Source organism: Cherax quadricarinatus, chromosome 4 (assembly GCF_038502225.1).
Source record: "Cherax quadricarinatus isolate ZL_2023a chromosome 4, ASM3850222v1, whole genome shotgun sequence".
NCBI classification, from domain to species: Eukaryota; Metazoa; Arthropoda; class Malacostraca; order Decapoda; family Parastacidae; genus Cherax; species Cherax quadricarinatus.
In genome coordinates this window covers 53742295-53756871 of record NC_091295.1, presented here as the reverse complement: position 1 = coordinate 53756871, position 14577 = coordinate 53742295, and the positions used below count along the sequence as shown (strand labels likewise).

General features: G+C 41.7%; 1 protein-coding gene across 7 annotated transcripts in view; it reads left to right on the top strand.

Moving 5' to 3' along the window:
* The window catches only part of LOC128684504 (ATP-binding cassette sub-family C member 12), a 359115-nt gene that overhangs the window by 212606 nt on the left and 131932 nt on the right, over positions 1-14577 (top strand). For 2 of the 7 annotated variants that reach the window (XM_070096809.1, XM_070096800.1), the window contains exon 1: positions 12492-12648. The exons of the other annotated variants lie outside the window; for them this stretch is intronic. The gene's annotated coding sequence lies outside the window, so the exon portion shown is untranslated. Of the gene's footprint in view, positions 1-12491; positions 12649-14577 lie in introns of those variants that run through there. 7 annotated transcript variants of the gene reach the window in all.

Sequence of the window (14577 nt, the reverse complement as noted above, 5' to 3'; positions counted from 1 at the left end):
ATGGCATTGGGGGAAGGGTGTTCTCCTGGATCGAATCATGGCTCACAGACAGGAAGCAGAGAGTGTCCATAAATGGGGTTAAATCCGAGTGGGGATCAGTAACAAGTGGCGTTCCACAGGGATCAGTCTCGGGCCCGTTGTTGTTTAAAATATATATCAATGATCTTGATGTTAGGTAAGACACATATGCAACAGTTAGGTATCTTTATTTCGAAACGTTTCGCCTACACAGTAGGCTTCTTCAGTCGAGTACAGAAAAGTTGATAGAAGCAGAAGAGACTTGAAGACGATGTAATCAGTCCATCACCCTTAAAGTTTTGAGGTGGTCAGTCCCTCAGTCTAGAGAAGAGCATTGTTTCATAGTCTGAAACAATATGGAGTTGAAGTGACAGGATGGAGTCTTATATAGCGCCAGGGGGTGAGACGTAGGTCTCACCCCCTGGCGACTGAAGAAGCCTACTGTGTAGGCGAAACGTTTCGAAATAAAGATACCTAACTGTTGCATATGTGTCTTACCTAACAACCTGTCGGTATTTTATACCATTTTAATGTTCAATGATCTTGATGAAGGAATTACTAGTGATATGAGCAAATTCGCCGATGACACGAAGATAGGTAGGATAATTGATTCAAACGTAGATGTTAGGGAACTTCAGGAGGATTTAGACAAACTCTACTCATGGTCAGAAAAGTGGCAGATGCAGTTCAATGTAGATAAATGCAAGGTTCTGAAGCTCGGGAGTGTCCATAACCCTAGCACTTATAAGTTAAATAATGTAGAACTTAGCGATACAGATTGCGAAAAGGACTTGGGGGTTATGGTAAGCAGCAACCTTAAACCAAGACAGCAATGACTAAGCGTACGTAATAAGGCAAATAGATTCTGGAGTTTATCTGGAGAGAGTTCCGGGGGTCAACGCCCCCGCGGCCCGGTCTGTGACCAGGCCTCCTTAGGTCAGTGTCCCAGGTTGCGACCCACACCAGTCGACTAACACCCAGGTACCCATTTTACTGATGGGGAACATAGACAACAGGTGGAAAGAAACACGTCCAATGTTTCTACTCTGGCTGGGAATCGAACCCAGGCCCTCACCGTGTGAAGCGACAGAAGTCCAGAGGTCGTACTGCAGCTTTATACATCATTAGTAAGGCCTCACCTAGATTATGCAGCTCAATTCTGGTCTCCATATTACAGAATGGACATAAATTCGTTAGAAAACATTCAGCGTAGGATGACTAAATTAATACATAGCATTAGAAATCTTCCTTATGAAGAAAGATTGAAGACTCTTAAGTTACATTCACTTGTTAGACGAAGAATGAGGGGAGACCTGATCGAAGTATATAAGTGGAAGATAGGTATTAATAAAGGGGATATTAACAAGGTCTTGAGGATATCTCTCCAAGAGAGAACCCGCAGTAATGGATTTAAATTAGATAAGTTTAGATTTAGAAAGGACATAGGAAAGTATTAGTTTGGAAATAGGGTAGTTGATTTTCGCTTAGCAGATTACGATGGGCTTAGAGAACACTTATCATCTGTTGACTGGGATAACGAAGAGAGCTATCAATATGACAGTTTTCTGAACACAATACATGCTGCTCAAAGAACGTTTATCCCTTATAAAGAAATTAGATCAAATAGAAATGACCCAAAATGGATGAATAATAGGCTGAAATATCTACTAGGGCATAAGAAAGGAATTTATAGGCGTATCAAAAGAGGCGAGGGTCATCTTATGAATCAGTATACTGACATTAAGAGGGACATTAAAAAGGGGATAAGAAAAGCTAAAAGGGACTATGAAATTAAAGTTGCTAGGGATTCTAAAACTATCCCAAAAAGTTTTTTCCAGGTATATAGAACAAAAGTCAGAGATAAGATAGGTCCCCTTAAAAATAACTATGGGCATCTTACTGACAAAGAGAATGAAATGTGCTCGACTTTAAATAATTATTTTCTCTCGGTTTTTACACAGGAAGACTAATAATATTCCGGTAATTAATTTTTATAGTGGGCCAGAAAAAGATAAATTATGTAATAAAGTTGGTAGAATTACCAACAATATGTAAAGTAAAAGGACACAAGTGCAACTAATGTGACATTTATTGTGGCAACGTTTCGCTCTCCAGGAGCTTTATCAAGCTTGAGAAAGCTCCTGGAGAGCGAAACGTTGCCACAATAAATGTCACATTAGTTGCACTTGTGTCTTTTTACTTTACAAGATAAATTATGTAACATCACAGTCACTAGTGAAATGGTTGTAAAGCAGATAGACCGACTGAAGCAAAATAAGTCACCGGGTCCTGATGAGGTTTTTTCAAGGGTTCTAAAGGAATGCAAAATGGAAGTCTGTGAACCATTAACTAATATTTTTAATTTATCTCTTCAAACAGGTGTAGTGTCTGATATGTGGAAGATGGCTAATGTAATTCCTATTTTTAAAACAGGGGACAATTCGTTACCGTCAAATTACCGCCCAATAAGCCTGACCTCAATTGTAGGCATATTACTAGAGTCAATTATAGCTCAGATTATGAGAAGCCATCTCAGGTCAAGAAGGGATCGTGGTCAGTGGTTGGACAGCAGGGAACGACGAAGTTGACGATCAAGAAGACGAATGGAAAGCCAGAAACGATGAAGAAGAAAGAGACTGCTGTGGAAACTCCCGTGGAAACCTCCAACGCATTCTCGGTGCTACCCGACGAATGTGAGTCTACTACTGGGATCGTCACGACGAACGACAACAAGGAAGGTAAGAATATTGTTGTTGTTGGGGATAGCCAGGTTAGATACATGGATAGGGCATTCTGCTTGAAGGACAGGAGTAGGAGACAAAGGGTATGCTTTCCTGGGGCTGGGATGGAGGACATTGTTAGCCGGCTTGACAACATCATGAACGGTAATGGGATCAATCCTATTATTTGCCTCAGTGCTGGAGGCAATGATGTAGGCAAGCGTAGAAGTGAGGATTTAGTTAGAAAGTTCAGGACAGCTATAGACATGATTAGGAAGAAGGGGGGGCGCCCTGTTATATGTGGCATTTTGCCAAGAAGAGGTGTTGGTAATGAATGGTTGTCCAGAGCAATTGGTATTAATTGTTGGCTGGATAAACACTGTAAGGATAATGCAGTACCATTCATTGACAACTGGGACAACTTCTATGGCCGAAATGACATGTATGCCAGGGATGGGGTTCACTTATCCAGGGCAGGTCTGGGTTTTCTTGCTAACTCAGTTGAGGGGGTTGTTAGGACTTTAAACTAGGATTAGTTAGAGGTATGGGTTTTGAAATGATTAATAATGAATATGGATATATTGACTTATGCTCTGATATTGGGAATCTTGACAGTGGCTGTCATGGAGTGGCTCTGGGTAGTGATAATTTCGGAAATTGTGTAAAAACAAAGATGAATAGGAAAAATGTGCAGAAGAAAAAACATATGATGGTATTTTATGCTAACAGTCGAAGTGCAAGAAATAAAATTAATGAACTACGTTTGGTAGCATGTGCTGGGAACTTTGATATCATTGCATTAACTGAAACGTGGTATGATTTAAAGAGTCGGGATATGACTGCTGAGTGTAATATTCAGGGATTTAAGTTATTCAATGTGGATAGATGTAATGGGAAGGGGGGAGGAGTTGCATTGTATGTTCGAGAAAATATTAATTGTTGCATAAAAAAAGGTATAAAAATAGATGGAGCAGTAACAGAGTCTGTTTGGGTAGAGTTCGTGGAGGGTCAAGAAAAACTAATTCTAGGTGTAATATACCGACCTCCAGGCTTGGATCACGATAGAGGGAGACTTCTTTGGGACGAAATTGTTAGGGCTTCTGGACACAGTAACGTAGTCATAGTAGGGGACTTTAACTTTAGCCAAATTGACTGGAATTCTTTGACAGGTAATCTAGAGTCCAGTGACTTCATGGAAACAGTTCAGGACTGTTTTCTGAAACAGAGTGTAACTGAACCTACCAGGGGTAATAATTTGCTAGACCTAGTCTTGTCAAATAAGGAAACACTCGTGAATAATCTGGAGATCACTGAAGAGCTTGGCGCAAGTGATCACAAATCCATCACCTTTAGCATTAATTGGGAATGCAAGAATAATGATAATACAGTAAAAATCCCCGATTTTCGTTCTGCCGATTATAATGGACTTAGGGAACATCTGTCTAATCTTGATTGGGGTTATCTTGCTAATGATTTTATTGACGATAATCATACTTATGAATATGAAGGGATCTGCTTTTATGATTGTTTTCTTAATAATGTACACAGTGCCCAGAGTATATACATTCCCCAGAGAGAAATTAGGTCTAATAATAACGATCCCAAATGGGTTAACAGGAGGCTAAAGCATCTATTAGGGGAGAAAAGGGGAATTTATAGGCGCATCAGAAGAGGAGAGGTTAACCTTACTGACCAATATGTTCAGCTTAAAAGAGAAGTAAAAAAGGCGATTAGAAAGGCTAAACGTGACTATGAAATTAGAGTTGCTAATGAATCAAAGACTAATCCAAAGGGGTTCTTTCAAGTGTATAGGACGAAGGTGAAGGAAAAAGTAGGACCTCTGAAATCTGGGAATGGACAGCTGACGGATAATGAACTGGAAATGTGTTCCTTATTTAATGACTATTTTTTGTCAGTTTTTACACAGGAAGATGTAAATGAGATTCCAGTAATTAACAATTATTTAGTTCCTGATGAATTTAAGTTAACTAATATTACTGTCACGAGGGACATGGTTATTAAACAGATAGACAAACTGAAACAAAATAAGTCCCCGGGACCCGATGAGTTGTTTTCAAGGGTACTTAAGGAATGCAAGATGGAGCTTAGTCAGCCATTAACGAGTGTATTCAATGCGTCCATCCTTACCAGTGTTGTGCCAGAGATGTGGAAGATGGCTAATGTGGTTCCTATATTCAAATCAGGGGATAAGTCCACTCCTTCAAATTACCGTCCAATAAGCCTGACATCTATAGTGGGCAAGTTATTAGAATCAATTATAGCTGACATTATCAGAAGTCACCTTGAAGAGCATAACTTGATAAATGAATCTCAGCATGGATTCACGAGAGGTCGTTCCTGCCTGACAAACTTGCTGACGTTCTTCAATAGAACATTTGAGGCAGTTGACAGTGATAAGGAATATGATATTGTTTATTTGGATTTTAGTAAAGCCTTCGACAGAGTACCTCACAAGAGACTCTTAAGAAAAGTGGCAGCTCATGGTATAGGAGGTAAAGTTCTAGCATGGATTGGGGCATGGCTTACCAATAGAAAGCAGAGAGTTACCATTAATGGAGTGAAATCTGAATGGGGATTAGTCACTAGTGGCGTTCCACAAGGATCAGTTTTAGGCCCTCTCTTGTTCATAATTTACATTAATGACCTTGATGAAGGGATTACTAGTGACATGAGTAAGTTTGCTGATGATACAAAGATAGGCCGTATAATTCACTCTGAGGAGGATATCAATGAACTCCAGGACGATTTGAACAAATTAATGTCTTGGTCTGAGAAATGGCAGATGAAGTTTAATGTGGATAAGTGTAAGGTACTTGCCCTTGGTAATGAAAATAACCCTCGAAGCTATAATCTAGGTGAAGTAGAGCTTGGTCATACAGAATGTGAAAAAGACTTGGGAGTCATGGTAAGCAGAAATCTAAAGCCAAGACAGCAGTGCCTCAGTGTGCGCAACAAGGCCAACAGATTACTTGGATTTATCTCAAGAAGTATAAGTAACAGAAGTCCAAAAGTTATTTTACAGCTCTATACATCACTAGTGAGGCCTCATTTAGATTATGCTGCTCAGTTTTGGTCCCCTTACTACAGGATGGACATAGACTCATTAGAGAACATACAGAGAAGAATGACTAAAATGATTTACTGTGTAAGGAACCTCCCGTATGAAGATAGACTTAAAGCCTTAAATCTCCACTCTCTGGAGAGGCGTAGAATGAGGGGAGATATCATTGAAGTGTATAAGTGGATGACGGGCATAAACAAGGGAGACATTAATAAAGTACTGAGGGTGTCGAACCAGGTAAGAACAAGGAATAATGGATTTAAGTTGGATAAATTTAGATTTAGAAAGGACATAGGTAAGTACTGGTTTTCTAACAGAGTTGTAGATGCGTGGAACAGTCTTCCCAGTGGGGTGATAGAGGCTAGGACCTTGGGTAGCTTTAAGAAGAGACTGGACAAATATATGAGTGGGAGGGGCTGGGTTTGATTGGTGTTGGGGGGTGCGGGAGTTGTTTCTTGAGTAGCTTTAGGTAGATGTCGTCTTGATAAGGACCTGCCTCGTATGGGCCAGTAGGCCTTCTGCAGTGTTCCTACATTCTTATGTTCTTATGTTCTTATGATAAGCATAGCTTGATTAATGATACTCAGCATGGATTCACAAGAGGCCGGTCTTGTCTAACTAATTTATTAACTTTCTTCAGTAAAGCTTTTGAGGCTGTTGACCAAGATAAAGAATTTGATATTGTTTACTTAGATTTTAGTAAGGCATTTGATAGAGTTCCACACCAAAGACTGTTGAAGAAAGTAGCAGCTCATGGCATTGGGGGAAGGGTGCTCTCGTGGATCGAATCATGGCTCACAGACAGGAAGCAGAGAGTGTCCACAAATGGGGTTAAATCCGAGTGGGGAGCAGTAACAAGTGGCGTTCCACAGGGATCAGTCTTGGGCCCGTTGTTGTTTATAATATATATCAATGATCTTGATGAAGGAATTACTAGTGATATGAGCAAATTCGCCGATGACACGAAGATAGGTAGGATAATTGATTCAAACGTAGATGTTAGGGAACTTCAGGAGGATTTAGACAAACTCTACTCTTGGTCAGAAAAGTGGCAGATGCAGTTCAATGTAGATAAATGCAAGGTTCTGAAGCTCGGGAGTGTCCATAACCCTAGCACTTATAAGTTAAATAATGTAGAACTTAGCCATACAGATTGCGAAAAGGACTTGGGGGTTATGGTAAGCAGCAACCTTAAACCAAGACAGCAATGAGGAAATGGTATGGTGATACCGACAAGATGTGGAAAAAGACACTTATGTACAGTTCAGGACATTTATTAAAGGAAACGTTTCGCCACGAGTGGCTTCTTCAGTCCTAATACAGAGAAAACTAAGAAAACACACATATATATAGTGGTGGGAGTCAGGTGAGGTGAAGCGTGGGTAGAGGTGGTAATAGTAGTAGTAGTAGTAATGGGAACTGGTGTTACTTGATGCCAGCAGGTCCCTCTCTAACCTCACCTCCTTGGTTCCATTACTACTACTACTACTATTACCACCTCTACCCACGCTTCACCTCACCTGACTCCCACCACTATATATATGTGTGTTTTCTTAGTTTTCTCTGTATTAGGACTGAAGAAGCCACTCGTGGCGAAACGTTTCCTTTAATAAATGTCCTGAACTGTACATAAGTGTCTTTTTCCACAACAAGACAGCAATGCCTAAGCGTACGTAATAAGACAAATAGATTACTGGGATTTATATCAAGAAGTGTAAGCAACAGAAGTCCAGAAGTCATACTGCAGCTTTATACATCATTAGTAAGGCCTCACCTAGATTATGCAGCTCAATTCTGGTCTCCATATTACAGAATGGACATAAATTCGTTAGAAAACATTCAGCGTAGGATGACTAAATTAATACATAGCATTAGAAATCTTCCTTATGAAGAAAGATTGAAGACTCTTAAGTTACATTCACTTGTTAGACGAAGAATGAGGGGAGACCTGATCGAAGTGTATAAGTGGAAGATAGGTATTAATAAAGGGGATATTAACAAGGTCTTGAGGATATCTCTCCAAGAGAGAACATAAGAACATAAGAACATAAGGTGATGAATGGTTTGAAAAACCGACAAGTTGAAGATTGAGACACTTATGCAGCATATGGGAATCTTTATTCAGGAAACGTTTCGCCACACAGTGGCTTCATCAGTCCAATACAAAGAGGAAGGCGTAAGGAGAGGAGGAGGTTGAGGGACTGATTACCTCATTCTCCTCCTCTCCTTAAACTGTTGCATATGTGTCTTACCTAACAACCTGTCGGTATTGTATACCATTTTGATGTTCATCTTGTCAGACACTGCAACACGTGGCATCTTGGTACAGAAAACACCTTGAACAAGCTTTTCAAGTGAGAAGGGTTGGATCTGAGAGGGACATGACCTCTCAGTTGCCTCTCACTACTACTACTACTACTACTAATACTACTACCCTGCACCTCTCCTTCCGACAGTATTTAAGTCTCCGCACTGTCGCTTGATCTTCAGATAGTTCCTGACTATGGAACTGAACTTCTCCAGGCCGAGGGACTGACAACCTCAAATTCTACGACTTTAAGGGTGATGGACTGATTACATCGTCTTCACATCTCTACTGTTCCTGCCTACTTTCTGTATTCGACTGAAGAAGCCTACTGTGTAGGCGAAACGTTTCGGAATAAAGTTGTCTAACTGTTGCATATGTGTCTTACCTAACAACCTGTCGGTATTGTATACCATTTTGATGTTCAACTTCCTCTTTGTATTGGACTGATGAAGCCACTGTGTGGCGAAACGTTTCCTGAATAAAGATTTCCATATGCTGCATAAGTGTCTCAATCTTCAACATAAGAACATAAGAATGTAGGAACACTGCAGAAGGCCTACTGGCCCATACGAGGCAGGTCCTTTACAATTCATCCCACTAACAAACATTCACATCGACACCATGCCCAGCCCTTCTAGGGTAGGGTAGGTGCCTGAGCCCGAGCCTTTAGCTCATAAGACTGTCATTCCCATTAGCCCCCTTGGGGCGGGGATGGCAGACCAGAGAGGCCTAGCTTGTGGCTAGGCCTGGGGACAGTTGGTCCCAAAGATGAGGAGGTACTTGTGCCTCCTCCCATGGGAGACTTAGGTCTCAGACACTCCCTAAAGAGGGAGCCAAGGCCGGGCCACCACTTGGACAAGGCCCGGGCCGGGAGAATGCCGGCTAATCTTTAATAATAATAAATAACTAACAAACATTTGACCTACCCAATTTTCAATGCTACCCAAGAGATAAGCTCTGATGTGAAGTCCCACTCAAATCCAACCCATCCCACTCATGTATTTATCCAACCTAAATTTGAAACTACCCAAAGTCCTAGCCTCAATAACCCAACTAGGTAGACTGTTCCACTCATCTACTACCCTATTTCCAAACCAATACTTACCTATGTCCTTTCTAAATCTAAACTTATCTAATTTAAATCCATTACTGCGGGTTCTCTCTTGGAGAGATATCCTCAAGACCTTGTTAACATCCCCCTGGATTTAAATTAGATAAGTTTAGATTTAGAAAGGACATAGGAAAGTATTGGTTTGGAAATAGGGTAGTTGATGAGTGGAACAGTCTACCTAGTTGGGTTATTGAGGCTAGGACTTTGGGTAGTTTCAAATTTAGGTTGGATAAGTACATGAGTGGGAGGGGTTGGATTTGAGAGGGACCTGCACATCGAAGCTTGTTTCTTGGGTGGCATTGAAAACTGGGTTGGTCAAATGTTTGTTAGTGGGATGAATTGTAAAGGACCTGCCTAGTATGGGCCAACTGGCCTGCTGCAGTGTTCCTCCTTTCTTATGTTCTTATATGTGTGTAATTCATGCTACCAGTACCTTACACATCTACCTGAACACTGGACGTACATCGGGTTTTACCTGGAGTATACTTGGAGAGGGTTTCGGGGGTCAACGCCCCCGCGGCTTGGTCTGAGACCAGGCCTCGTGGTGGATCAGGGTCTGATCAACCAGGGTGTTACTGCTGGCCGCACGCAAACTGACGTACGAACAGCATATGTCGCATCATTGTAGAAACCTTTCTCCCTCGGGAGCCAGAGACGGGTTATCGCAAGATTGAGACCCGTGCCAGGACTACGGTCATGGCGAACATTATACATACATACCTGTGCTGTACATTCTACAAGATTGATGGACTGAACACATCGACTCCAGGTTGAGGGACTGATTACCTCATTCTCCTCCTCTCCTTACGCCTTCCTCTTTGTATTGGACTGATGAAGCCACTGTGTGGCGAAACGTTTCCTGAATAAAGATTCCCATATGCTGCATAAGTGTCTCAATCTTCAAGTACATGTACAACGTATACAGACCATAGCTAACATCAATGACACTATATAGATAACCCCTTGTTATGCAGAGGATTTCGGCCAAATTAGGTTAATTTTGTCCCCTAGGATGCAACCCACACTAGTCGACTAACACCCAGGTTGTGTACGAATGGTATACAATACCGACAAGATGAGAGTAAGACACATATGCAACATCTGGGTATCTTTATTGTAGACGTTTCGCCATCCAGTGGCTTTATCAATACAAATTCTAGGACATAACTTGAAGACAGTAGAACTATGTACAGAAGATGAGGTAATCAGTCCCTCAACCTAGGAGTAGGTGCGAACAGCACCATAGTCGTGGAGATTCTGAAGCAGAAGAAAGAATCCTGGCGCTTATATAGTAACGTCAGGTGAAGCAGACGAGGGCAAATTCACTGGTAGGCGGGATTCCCCAGTGGAAGTAGGTCCTTCCCAAAGAGAATCTCCACGACTATGGTGCTGTTCGCACCTACTCCTAGGTTGAGGGACTGATTACCTCATCTTCTGTACATAGTTCTACTGTCTTCAAGTTATGTCCTAGAATTTGTATTGATAAAGCCACTGGATGGCGAAACGTCTACAATAAAGATACCCAGATGTTGCATATGTGTCTTACTCTCATCAACACCCAGGTACCTATTTACTACTAAGTAAACAGAGACAGCAGGTGTCTTAAGGACAAAACGCCCTGATGTTTTCACCAGTACCGGTGATCGAACAAGTTAGTCGAGTGCTCCATCAACCGAGCTACGGGACACTCTAGTTTCTTTTTCCTATGAGTGGGTTATTTGTGTATTGTTCCAGTCACGGTATTACACCTCTTTGTTCTTAATGTCTCGATTGACAGCGCACTCACTCACACATTGAGGTCCATGGTTCGATCCCCGGTACGGGTGAAAACATCAGAGCGTGTTTCCTTAATAAGACAGTTGCTGTCCCATTCCACCCTGGAGTTTACCTCGAGTTTACCTGGAGAGGGTTTCGGGGGTCAACGCCCCCGCGGCCCTGTCTATGACCAGGCATCATGGTGGAACTGGGTCTGATCAACCAGGCTGTTACTGCTGGTCGCACGCAAACTGACATACGAACAACAGCCTGGTTGGTCAGGTACTGACTTTAGGTGCCTGTCCAGTGCCTTCTTGAAGAAAACAAGGGGTATATTGGTAATCCCCCTTATGTATGCTGGAAGGCAGTTGAACAATCTTGGGTCCCGGACACTTATTGTGTTGTCTCTCAGTGTACTCGTGGCACCCCTGCTTTTCATCGGGGGAATGTTGCATCACCTGCCGAGTCTTTTGCTTTCATATGGAGTGATTTTCGTGTGCAGGTTTTGTGCCAATCCCTTCAGGACCTTCCAAGTGTATATTATCATGTATCTCTCTCGCCTGCGTTCCAGGGAATACAGGTCAAGGACCTTCAACCGCTCCCAGTAGTTTAGGTGCCTTATCGTACCTACGTGTGCCGTGAAAGTTCTTTGTACACTCTCCAGGTCTGCAATGTCTCCAGCTCCTAGGCTGGAATGCAACAGCATTCCAGCCTAGAGAGCACAAGCGATATGAAGAGAATCATCATAGGCTTGGCGTCCCTAGTAAATTAGTACCTGAGTGTTAGTCGACTGGTGTGGGTCGAATCCTGGAGACAAACTTGACCTAATTTGGCCAAAATGCTCTGCATAACAAGGGGCTTTCTATATAGTAGTATGTCACTGACGTTAGCTATGGTCTGCTTAGTTGTACCCTGTACTTGTAGAAATAAATATTATTATTATTATTATTATTATTATTATTATTATTATTATTATTATTATTATTATTATTATTATTATTATTATAAATTTGTATTTGTAATGTTTCTCCGCGCCAGGAAATCGAGCCCGGTTCCTGGCCATTGTGAGTGGAGTGCTCTTAGCGATGGGTTACGCCAGATTCTTCCACTTGAAGCTGGTTTTGCTGGGAATTCGTGTTACGACGACTACCATCTTCTGTCTTGTGTTACATAAGAGGCTTTAAAATTTGACGTGGTGGTGGGGGAAAGGGTTCTCTCCCCTCCTCTCTACCCCCCTCCCCGTGCCTCATGTTGGTGGGGGAAGGAGGGGGAGAAGGATGCAGGAAGTCGTGGCGATAATGGTGCCATTTGAAGTAATGGCATATGTGACGGGGATGATGACGATGGTGAGTATGGCAAACATGATAATGGTGACGATAAGTGAAAATGATGTGTATAATGATGAAGAGAGAGAGAGACACACACCAAGAAGCTTGTGTTGCTCACAGGAAAAGCTTGTTTTTCTTCCAATGGTAAACCATCCGCTACAGTAGTTGTAGTAGAGCCTTTGTTGGGGAAGGTTCTCTCTCTCTTGTTGGAGAAGGTTCTCTTGCTGGAGAAGGTTCTCTTGCTGGAGAAGGTTCTCTTGCTGAAGAAGGTTCTCTTGCTGGAGAAGGTCTTAACCGAAGAAAAATCCCTTTTCAGCAAAATACTAGTACGGCTCCTTAACGAAGAAACCTTTAGTTTACCAGGGCTTTCTTAGCCAGAGACTCGTGTATAGTGAAAGACTCGTGTATAGTGAAAGACTCGTGTATAGGACTCCTCCAGTGAAAGACTAGTGTGAGGGACTTTTCCAGTGAAGGACTCATGTTAAGGACTCCAGTGAAGGACTCGTGTTAAGAACTCCTCCAGTGAAAGACTCGTAAAGGACTCCTCCAATGAAATACTTACCGTAGGATTCTGTAATGAAAAGCGGACCTCAAGTTGATGAAGAATTCCTAGTTTCCAAACCCACGTTGGCGAAGGATCGCTTAGTGAATAAATTACGTGAAGGATCCTCCGTTACTTCGTGAAGTAACGAACTCTCATTTCCATAGATGAGAAATTCAGTAAATAAACTCCTCGTTGACTGGAATAATCTATCTGTTGCTGAGCGATTCAACAGACCGTTCCTGTTTTGTAAGGACGCTGTTCTCTTGTTTCGTAAGGATGCTGCGCTCGCGTGATTTCTCTTATTTTTCTGATGATCTGGCCTCTCGAGTATCTTCAGAGTCATTTACTAAGCGCTCTAAGTATTTTTACCAACGTTTGAATTGTGTTATAAGTATTTTCTGAAAATTCAGATGATGTTCGTAGTTTCTGAAAGCTAATGTAATTTTCCAGTCGTCTACCTGTTGTTTACCTGTTGTCTACCTGTTGTCTATCTGTTGTCTAACAGGTGTTGGCATGTTTGGTAGGAAAACACTTGGTGAAGAGAAAACATTTCTTATAGTCAACGTTTCGTTATGGGAAGAGCTTTGCCAAGAGCGAAACGTCAAAAAACCACGTCGTTGAAGCACCTTAAGCACAAACGAGGAAGAACGAGCGAAACATCGTCAACGCTAAGTTTCTTTTGCGCTTTGTGTACCTGTTATAGTTTCAGGGATCATTACTCCCAGAACCCAGTCTCATGTCAGGCCTTCTAGTTGATGACATGGCCAGTCAGGCTGTTGGTGATGGTAACGCGCAGGCCGGTGTTTATACAGTTTTCCCCTTCCACGCAATGGGATTCGAACCTATAACAAGCCAGTCTCAATACCATTAGGTTAGTGTGCTATGTTTTTCTCACCTGTTCTTGAAGGAGTGAAATGTGAGGGGTTTTGGGGTACAATATTAGGATTTTATGATTTTTCCAAATGTTTTTTCGTCTGAATTGATAAGAATAAATAACAAAAAGACACAATACCGTGATTGGAACAATCCACAAATAACCCATTTACCAAATGGACCATTTACAAGTCAGTGTGACTTGTAAATAGTCCAAATCGGACCGAAACGTCGTCGTAAGTTTCTCTCCTATTTGTGGGTTATTTGTGATAAGGGTCGTGGCAGCTCTCTGTACATTATCCAAATCTACATTTTCGCCTGTCTTAAAATTTAATTTTATTGTAAAGCAATATGCCCTTTAAAGAATACAGGTAGTATTCTCGTATGTATTTCGTGTGTATATCAGTGGTTGAATATGCCCACAAGTATGTGAAATAAGACACAACACGGTAATAATGGTAGAATTACCGACAAAATGTTAGGTGAATATACAGACACAACATGCGGGTTACGGCATTTTACTGAGACGAAGTTACGTTCACCAGAGACTGTGTCGGTTCTCACAGTGGAGACAAGTAGAAAGGCATCTCTTATTTAGATTTTTTTTAGTTATCCAGTCTTTTATTTTCCTTGTAGCTGTGGAAGTGACACATTTGTGATGCTTGAACGTAAGATCCTCAAACGTTTATATTTTGCTTTCGCTCAGTTGTTTGGTCGCTTATACTACGCTTTCGCTCAGTTGTTTGGTCGCTTATACTACGCTTTCGCTCAGTTGTTTGGTCGCTTATACTACGCTTTCGCTCAGTTGTTTGGTCGCTTATATTACGCTTTCGCTCAG